Genomic DNA, 10,543 nt, shown 5'->3' on the forward strand with positions numbered 1-10,543 from the left:
CGCCGCACGTGACAGGTCGAAGAAAATACCTGGGGTTTCCCATGCCTGCACACGATCATGTTCACTGACAGAACTCAGCTGAAATTTGCAATGTTTAACACATTTTTATTTTTATTATTTTAAATTGTGTATAATATTCAATGGAATACCGTGATGAAAATAGTGAATTAAAATAATGGAGGTTATTGATGAGTGTCCTACACAATTCTACAATAAAACAGATATCATAAAATATATTTATTTTATGGTCACTGAATAAAGGAGAAAAACGTGTTAAAAGGAAGCACGTGAGGCATTGATTAAACGGTACACAGATTAGGTAAATGTGGTACAGCTAGACAAATATATCACATGGTTTGACTGCTTCGATCAAATGATTGAGGGACGGTCGGGTAGCCTAGTTGTTAAAGCGTTCGCGCTCGTCACGCCGAAGAACCGGGTTCAATTCCCGACTATGGGCACAGTGTGTGAAGCCCATTACTGGTGTCCCCCGCCGTGATATTTCTGGAATATTGCTAAAAGCGGCGCAAAACCTCACTTTCTCACTCGAAGGTAAAAAGCTCATACTCCGAAAACAAGATAGGTGAAATGTCATTAAAACTTTTGTGCGCCTTTATTATACTTTGCTCCTCTTTATAAATGCCGATGTTTTGTGAAGGAAAGCCAAGTATGTTGATAGCATTATTTACAATTTTGTGTATTTAATTTGTGTTTGAAACAGACAGACCCCCATGCCAGCAGCGGAAACTTGAGAGTTAAAATATTTAGTATAGAGTTTTTTGGGTTTTTTTAAAACAAAAAACAAGGGCATAACAGTGGGATAGATTTTAAAACGTCTCAAGGACTAAGTAGATAAATCGGATTGTTATTCCACGAAAGTGTAGAATCAATAATTATGCCTAGATATTTATCTTCAATTTATCATTTATCTAACAATTTCAATTTCTTCATTATCTATGAGTGGAAAGTCGATTGTCTTTTTTATAGTCTTTTTAACATTTTTAACATTTAGAAACAGGAGATTTGATTCGCACCATGTAAATGTTGAAATTTCTGTTCTGAACTTTGACCCCCGAATCCAATGGGAGACTTACAAGTGCAGTCGTCTGAAAATTTGACGTTAAAACAGATGCTAATACAATCATTTGTGTATCAAATAAATAATATAGGAGATATAACACAACCGTGCGGAGTCCCCGTTGAAACATGACCAAGACACATTGTGGTCAATCTATAAAGAAATCAACCACCCATTTAATACTGTTGGATTTTTTACGTTAACATTTTTAACCTTTTGAATCATAAGATGAATTAAGCTGAATGGTTTTAAATACAGAGGAAAAAACAACAAAAATAGTCTGACATATTAAGAGTTTGATAATTCTAATGTTATTAGACATTATGTATGACACGTTTTAGTGTTGCATCTTCGACGGCTCCCCTGGCTCTGTAAGCAAACTTAGGCGCTCAGCTCTACCTCATTAATAATACCTTTTAATTATCCATTCAAAACATTTCATTGCTATGGAGGTAAGGGCCACGGGGCGTGTTCTGAAGAAATGTTCTCCAAAACGCACCCGGAGCGAACTTTGTTGGTGCTGCAAAGGAGCTGAAGCGTCACATTTCTGGTCTAAACTCGGATGTGATTTAAGTCAACCTTGACAAACACAAGGTGGAAAGTTCGCCCCAGAGTTAGACTCTAGCCCTTTCAGCCCAAAGAAGCGACAGAGGAGAGTTCAAGAACTCATCAGATATGTGTGGAAACAATGGATGAAAGAGTGGCTCCCGACTCTCAACATCAGAAAGAAATGGTTCACACCATTGTCATTGTGGTATCCCCAGATACTCCTCGTGGAGTTTGGCCCTTTGGCAAAGTGCTCAAAACAGACCTTGGAAAGGATGGTCATGTGCGAGTTCTTGATGTTCAAGTTGGCCAAACAGTTTTGAAAAGACCTGTCACGAAGGTCTGCCCACCTGAATGGAGTTGAATGCTGAAACTGTCAAAAAACAGCAACAAATGTACATACTCATTGATTCATTTTCCATCAGTTTCTTCTCAGTTTAGTTGGTTTTCATGATAGACATAGGTGAGTGTGAATGAGTTGGGTTTTACGCCGTTTTGAGCAATATTCCAGCAATATCACGGCGGGGGACACCAGAAATGGGCTTCACACATTGTACCCATGTCGGGAATCGAACCCGGGTCTTCGGCGTGACGAGCGAACGCTTTAACCACTAGGCTACCCGATCGTCCAGGTCTATCATGGAGGGGGTCATGTTCTGAAGACATGTTGGTTAATTCGAAATGTTCTCCAAAAGCACCCGGAGTCTATAGATCGCGCTTCACGTGCAGTCATAAACTGTTCTGAAGACATGTTAGTTCTAAATCTAGAAGTTTTCTCCAAAACGCACTAGATACATAAAGATCTCATCGCATGAACACACCAACGTATGGCTATGACTGCACATGAAATTCGAGGGTTGTGCGCAGACATAAGGCGGCAGCGATCATCGATCAGTTAGTTGCGTTAGTGAGTATTAAACTACCGTAGGGGTGGCATAAGTATCCATGCTATGAGCCAGTTAGAATTAGCAGTAGATATTTAGTTTCTTCATTCACGTTTCTTCATCTTTTGGGCACATAATTAAGAGAATCAAGTTTAGTTCCTTGTAGATCTTCCATAGTTTACTAATAGGTTTTCACATTTTGTTCCCGGTGATTTCACAGGTAAGTAATTCAAATTTAGATTAGTTTTCATTTAAGTTAAACCACGCTCAAAACTATTTAGTTCCACCACGCAACAGGACGATAAGCATTATTTTTGGATTGATATTACTTTTTTTGGACAGGTATAATATTTGATGTTTTCCAAATAATCGGCATTGAAAGTGAATCAATGGACATCTGAAACATCTCACAAAACTAGATATATGCCACAAAGCAGTACACTTACGTGAAAGAACCATCACGACCACCTCCCGGCAATACCAGGATTGCCTAGGATATCGGCCAAGACAGTGAGGAACCGTTTACATACTGAAGGTATTTGCGCAAGACAAGTTCGATCAAGGTCACAGAGTATGGCCACAACTGCGAGAGCCAGGAGGTAATTTTTGTACTGAGGGGCCCAAAGGTTTGAGTATGTATTCTGGTGTGAATTTGGCTAACGGATCCAAAAAAAATCAGTCTTACAAATCAAAGCTGTGGCTTTCGCCTATCAGAGGGCGCGGAAGTGATGACTCAGCATTGTATTCAGGTAAACTACTGCACTCGTTCAAATGTTTTTTACTAACTACAAATACTTATTACACTTAAAGGGATTTTAAGCTAATAAGGCATTGTGGCCTTTAAAATCTTTTATTCGGCGTTTTGAATTGTCTCTGAATGAATCTTTTTATTTGCTTGGGGATATCGTAGAGTTGAAAGTAAAGAGATTGTTCAATGAAAATTTTGTAAATTTATGCTACATATTGGTTATAAATCACCTAATGCTGTTGCATATGGAAATGTGGGCGAGTTCCTCTTTATAATGTTTACAGTGTTAAATGTATCAAATACTGGATAAGATTATTACAGATGAATATAGATAGGTATCCATATCCATATTATTTATCACTCTTATCTATTATCGATAGAAATCGTCCAAATTTGGCAACACATGTACCGATTTGTTATTTAGATATGGCTATGGTATAGTATGGATCTCTCAAAATGTTGGAGATACCGAATTATTTGTAAATCAATTTAAAGAGAGATTGTATACCAAGAATGGCACTCGTCGTTAGATTCCTCTGCACTGTCATTTTACAAAACGCAAAATCTTTGTTAGATTGTGAACTATATTTATCTATGCAGCTATCATATTTACAGAAAAGATTGTTGACTAAATTCAGATCTGGATGTAATAATTTGGGTATACAATTTTGCCGAAAAAGAATATTGCGTTTATGTGCTCCTAAGACTCTTTGTAAACATTGTGGATCAGTTGAAGATGAAGCACATGTTGCATATGTATGCATGTTCTATGAAGATAAGCGTAAGGATTTACCACCAAGATTTAGCAATAACCAGTACTAATCACTTAAAAGTTTGTGTACCTCAAAAGATATCAAAATTTTAGTTCCATTTACTAAGTTTCTCGAATGTATTTTTTTTTGCTAAACTTCATAAATATTCATATGCATAATATAAGTCAATATGAGTATTTGTTATACTATTTAATCTTTACTATCTTAAAGGGATTTCAGTATGAAGGAGAATGATATATCGGTAATATCAGAGTATATAGAGTAACTGCAAATAAATTTTCTTATATTTACGTATTGTAGTCATTCTACAACCTAAAGTTCATTGTAATAAAAACAAATTGTAATATAACATGGTACTTAATGCCTATACATATGAACTAATGTGTCATGAATACAAAGATACCAATAATTTGCATATGTCACTTATAGTTCATGCTTTATAAAAGAAACAATAAGTCTGGTCCGATAGCCTGGTTTCTCGGAATTTGTGTTAGGCGCGGCATTGTTCACCAAGGAGTGGTAGGTCTAAGAATCGGCCACAGTTTTATACCCACTACAGTTCGTGACAGTGCGTGCATTTCGATTTTGCGAGAAATAGGTGCATGATACCCACATATTCATTAAAATGGTCCGTTTTGGCGATTCTTTTCTTATGTTGCGTTTTTACTTGGGGCTTCCAAAATGCAACCAAAAATATTGATAACACCATCAGGCTTCACTACATGCTAAAACTCAATTTACGGTTCCGTGTTTGTTACCAATTTGCTTAAAACCACTTGCGTTTCTTTTGCGTATGAGTATATTAAAAAACAGTCCAGGTTTAAACGGTTCATCATCTTTTCTGATTCATTATCTTGTCTGCTGGCAATAAAATCGAGCTTTTCAAGTCAGCCACTGATTTTAGATATTTTAGAACTTTACAATGACCTTGCTACTGGCCAATACGACATCGTCTTTTGCTGGTTGCCCAGTCATGTTAGAATTGCAGGTAACACTATGGCTGATGCTGCGTGAGAATTACGGTCAAGCATGGTCTTCTTGGCTGTATATATTTTTCCACAAAAAGGGATACTTATTTCCAGGTTTCACCCATAAAGGATCTTTTTGATGTAAGTTCTCGTTTAATTCTTGGGTTTTTAAAAGAAATTGAGTTAATTGATAAATGTTGATACTATGTATTGTAAAACGTAAGTTATTTTAATTTGGTAGAATGAACTAAGTAATAACTAAGATTGTTGGTGGCTGTACCTTCAAAGGGGGTTGAAGTAACGTAAAATAATTGTCCCCCTGGAGGGTACGAAAGTCCCATCTCATTCAAAGTATTTTTTATATTTTTCATGGTTTTAATCGTAGAATACGTGTTGGTTTTAAATGTTTTGGCTTTTGAGTGAGATGAAGCGATATCATGCTATGCAATGTGGGCTTACCGGAATCATTTTTAAAATTTCTCCTGATAATACCAAAGAAAAAAACACAGTTAAACAATGTGGTAAAACCAAGGACATTACCATTACTCATAACGACCTTTCTTTCACGTCACAATAATCAATCAATATTTGCAATCAGACATTTTTTCACAATGTTTACTTTGAAGTTAATACTGCGGACTTATAGTAACACCGAGGACAAATTTAGTAACACCAAAGACATCTAGTGATTATGAAGTTGTGGTGTTTTCATAAACTTAAGTGTAAATATGGGTTGTAATTACAATGGGACAAAACATGTTTTACCGATTAACACTAACTTCAAAGTTATTACTTGCTGACTTGTGGTAACACCGAGTCCATGTTAAGTAACACCAAAGACATTTAGCCTTATCCAACTCTAAGTTAAAGTGTTTTAATAACAATACAAATTAAAGTGTTAATATGATGAAGGTGTAATTTCAATGGCACAAGAGATGTTTTATCCTTTGGCATTGCCTATTCAGAGTAACTAATTCTGACTTGTGGGAACACCACGTATATAAACAGTAACACCAAAGACATATTTTCATTCAACATGAAATAACAATACAAAATACATTCATTATCAATACATTTAACTATTATGCCTGTAAGGAGGTTTTGTATATGAAATTGTTTTCTTTATAACAAGGTTACACCAAGGACAAGTAAGTTTCATATGGTGATGCTTGGTGTTACCTTTTCCCAGTTTGAATAACTTTTTCTTCAATTGACTCCATGAAAGACAGACATTGATATCAGGGAGCATTTATTTACCCTCTTTCTACATAGAGATGGATAACTCTTACACCTAATTAAGCAAATGGTAACACCAATGACAGGAACCTTTAAAGGACTTGCTTTTGTATTATTTAAAGACAGAGACAAAGAGGAAATCCCGATATGAAAGCTTATGTATATGAAATATTATCTGGTTCACTGTGACAGCATTCAGTATATATTGACAGTGATATTTCAACAACTTCAGACCATATGCTGCTCAACCACAAGCAACTAAAGCACTGACAAAGCGGATGTTCGAGGATATATGGGCAGATATCCCACAGGACTATGTGTGACGCCTGGTCCATTCCATGAGACGATGCATGTGTTGCTTGCATCGCAACCAGAGGTGAACACACACGCTATTGATTTGTAAATTAACATTTTGGCATGTTCATGGTTTTTTTTTTATGAAATCACGAATTTTCTGAAGTCAGTATGGCAAATTAAAACATTTGATCACTTACAGGAGTCTTTTATCTAAAAACATAACTTTGCATTAAATCTTATTCAATGTCACATGAACTTTTGTTGTTCAGAATATGAAAGTGATAAAATGCCGTTATTATTTTGTTTCAATTTATTTTAAAATAAATATATAGGTATGTAAAGTCTTTTACGGGACTCTACTAAATCCACAGTTTTGAGTCTTCATAGATGGAATGTGTTAATTCAGCATAGGCGTTGTGATCTTGACCCTTCCTTGATACATGGCAGGCGAAAACAGGGAGATTGTATGACGCCTCGTGTCCACCCAAACTTGGTGTGGGACCCCCTGTTTGGGATAATGCGCAAATGTAGGCATGAAGGGTTTTCTCTTTGAAAGGTATTCTTTCAGACTAACACATTATGCGTTTTGGATCTGAGGCATCACGTGCATGCGCGTCGCTATATAAATGCAACAATCGTGAAGGTGATGTATGTATGTATCTATGTATGTGGTGCGTGTGCGCGTGCGTGTGTGTGCGTGCGCGTGTGTGTGTGCATGTGTGCGTGCGTGCGTTCGTGCGCGCGTGTGCATGTGTGTACATGTGTGCGTGCGTGCGTGTCTGTGCGTGAGTATGTGCGTGTGTGTGCGTGCGTGCGTGCGTGCGTGCGTGCGTGCGTGTGTATGCGTGTGTGTGTGTGTGTGTGTGTGTGTGTGTGTGTGTGAGAGAAAGGAGAGGGGATCAGCTATGGTCATGTTCTCACTGACTGTGTATCGTGGGAAGTGACTCGGTTGTTTTAATTCAAAATAACAGTTACAATATATCCACATATATTTTATTTTGCGCCATCGGAAATCTCAACATGTTTCCGGATTATGGTTGCTTGTTTAGATTATGTGACATAAATGAATAATCACCATAATATAACCACCCACCCATTTACTCACACATGGGTACCAACAAATGCAGTGATATTACAGTAACTCTTGAAAGGATGTGTTTTCCGATTGTGAAATGTACATTGTGTCATTTCGATTCGACGAAACGTTTCCAGAACCGAAGGGTACGCGTAGGAACATATAGAGATATATATAAAGAGATAAAATAAAACAAAAATGTACTGACTTGAATTGTGTCACAAGTACTGAGATAAGAATACAACTTCGAGGGGAAGAAACTTTTATTCCAAATTTGTGGAATTTTAGCAAGGTGGTTCAGTAAGCCAGGTAATTAAAACCAGGCCGCCTTAGTTAGATTTCCAGAATAAACATACTGCTTTAAACCGCCTTTGAAATATGGATTTTGTGTTTCAGAATAATTAATGCGACAAAACCCTTTCCATATCCAATCTCAGCATAGAGCAGGGTCGATTGTGCGATTCCGACTATACCATGAGCATGTATAATATGAATCACTATCACATAGTAATGATACTAGGTGTTCGTGAGCGTATCCTACCCCGTCACAAACACATGCAAAGGCAAGTCAGTTGTTCACCTGAAAAAACACGGGAACATAGTGTTATGGTACTAGTCAAAATAGGGTCCTGGAGCAGACAAACACAGCAATATTACTCATACCGGACGAGGAAGTCGTGATAACTTCAGTGATTTCCTGAGAAGTAGTCGGACAGAGTGTAGAGGTTGGAACGTTCCTGACAAGGGACCGGAAGAAGGGGAGAGGTCGGGGAGCAAGGGGCCGGAAGTAGGGGGAGAGGTTGGAGAGCAAGGGGCCGGAAGTAGGGGAGAAGTCGGAGAGCAAGGGGCCGGAAGTAGGTGAGAGGTCGGAATGCAAGGGCCCGGAAGTAGGGGAGAGGTCGGAAAACAAGGGACCAGAAGTAGGGGAGAGGTCGGAAAGCAAGGGACCGGAGGTAGGGGAGATAGCGGAAAACAAGGGACCAAAAGTAGTGGAGAGGTCGGAGAGCAAGGGACCGGAAGTTGGGGAGAGGTCGGAGAGCAAGGGACAGGAAGTAATGGAGTGGTCGGAGAGCAAGGGACCGGAAGTAGGGGAGAGGTCGGAGAGCAAGGGACTGGAAGTAAGGGAGAGGTCGGAGAGCAAGGGACCGCAAGTAGGGGAGAGGTCGGAGAGCAAGGGACTGGAAGTAAGGGAGAGGTCGGGGAGCAAGGGGCCGGAAGTAGGGGGAGAGGTCGGAGAGCAAGGGACCGGATGAAGGGGAGAAGTCGGAGAGCAAGGGACCGGAAGTAGGTGAGAGGTCGGAAAACAAGGGACCAGAAGTAGGGGAGAGGTCGGAGAGCATGGGACCGGAAGTAGGGGAGATATCGGAAATCAAGCGACCGGAAGTAGGGGAGAGGTCGGAGAGCAAGGGATCGGAAGTAGGGGAGATGTCGTAAAGCAAGGGACCGGAAGGAGGGGAGAGGTTTGAGGGCAAAGGAAAGGATGTAGGAGAGAGGTTGGAGGGCAAGGGACCGGAAGTAGGGGAGAGGTCGGAGGGCAAGGGACAGGAAGTAGGGGAGAGGTCGGAGAGCAAGGGACTGGAAGTTGGGGAGAGGTCGGAGGGCAAGGGGCCGGAATGAGAAGAGGTTCTTGGGCACGTGGTTGAGGGCAATTCAGGAACGGCGGCCAAAGAGGCGGCTTCTTTCGACGAGGAAACATTATGTTGTTAATCTACTTCTGGTATCTCCCCATTAATACAGGAGTGTTTCTTTGCGCAGGGGAATCTGTATAGCATAGGTATAACTGCTTTACTGTCAGACTGTGGACTGGGAAATATTGTCCTTTAGGATGTTCAAGTACACTGTACTAATGGGGATTGGTATATCGCAAATTGCACAAACTCTAAACTATTGTTTGACTTAACACCATCTTTAGTGTACATTAAAAAAACACCGTTTCTATTTTGGAGAGATGATTTTGTTTTATTCAAATGGTGTTCTGAAATTATGCTCTGTATATTTAATTCCTCCTAGCCGAACAACAATGTGACGGTGACGGAGCGTGTGTTTATGACCAGAACCGCACAGACAGCTTTCTTTGTCTCTTACAACGGACCACCCAAGGAAGCAGGCACCCAACAGTTGGTGTCGGTGTACGACTTCAACATTGTCAGTATTTATTATCAATAGACATACCTAGTCATTTCTGATATAACACAATTCAAACATCGTCTTCTATGTGTGTATGTGTGTATGTTTGTATCTATGTATGTGCGTGCGCGCGTGCGTGCGTGCGTGCGTGCGTGCGTGCGTGCGTGCGTGCGTGCGTGTGTGTTTTGCGGGGAAGGGGACTTTTTGAGTAAATGGGGTTTATTTTCGGTCACTGCTGCAAAACACGTAACATGTATTTAGGTCAATTTTCCCCCCCAAATTCCCAGCCCAATGCCATTGTTTCCATGGTTACATTGCAGATGGTGACAGCCACAAGGACGCAGATAGGCAACAACAGTGTCTGTATCCTGGTGCCCGGCATCTTCATGGACGACTTCAACCCCACCGCTGATGACGTCACCTCAAGAAGTGTACGTCATAGTCTGCAACAATAAATTTAAACTAATGTCCAAAAGAAACGATACCACACATTTTTCGTCTGAAAAGGTACTTTTGCGTATCCTACGTTCCAAACCAAACGTATTCGGTCTATAAAACTAGGAGCATTTGATCAATTGAGAAAAAAGCGTGCAATTTGCCCAAATTTCGTTCCGTCCCGTAACACGAAACGTACGTGCATATCTTCTGTATAAAACTGCTGACCCGACACGTTGGGATCACAGCAACAAAAAGCACACAAAAGAAATGCCACGTTTGACAGCGATTGAGAGAGAGAGAGAGAGAGACGAAGGAATGCTCCAACAGGGAGCTTCGCACCGCGATGTCTCCAGAAGGTTAGGATGCGCGCGCA

The sequence above is a fragment of the Haliotis cracherodii genome, unplaced genomic scaffold, assembly GCF_022045235.1.
Source record: "Haliotis cracherodii isolate W230 unplaced genomic scaffold, xgHalCrac1.p SCAF_11, whole genome shotgun sequence".
In the NCBI taxonomy this organism is placed as follows: Eukaryota; Metazoa; Mollusca; class Gastropoda; order Lepetellida; family Haliotidae; genus Haliotis; species Haliotis cracherodii.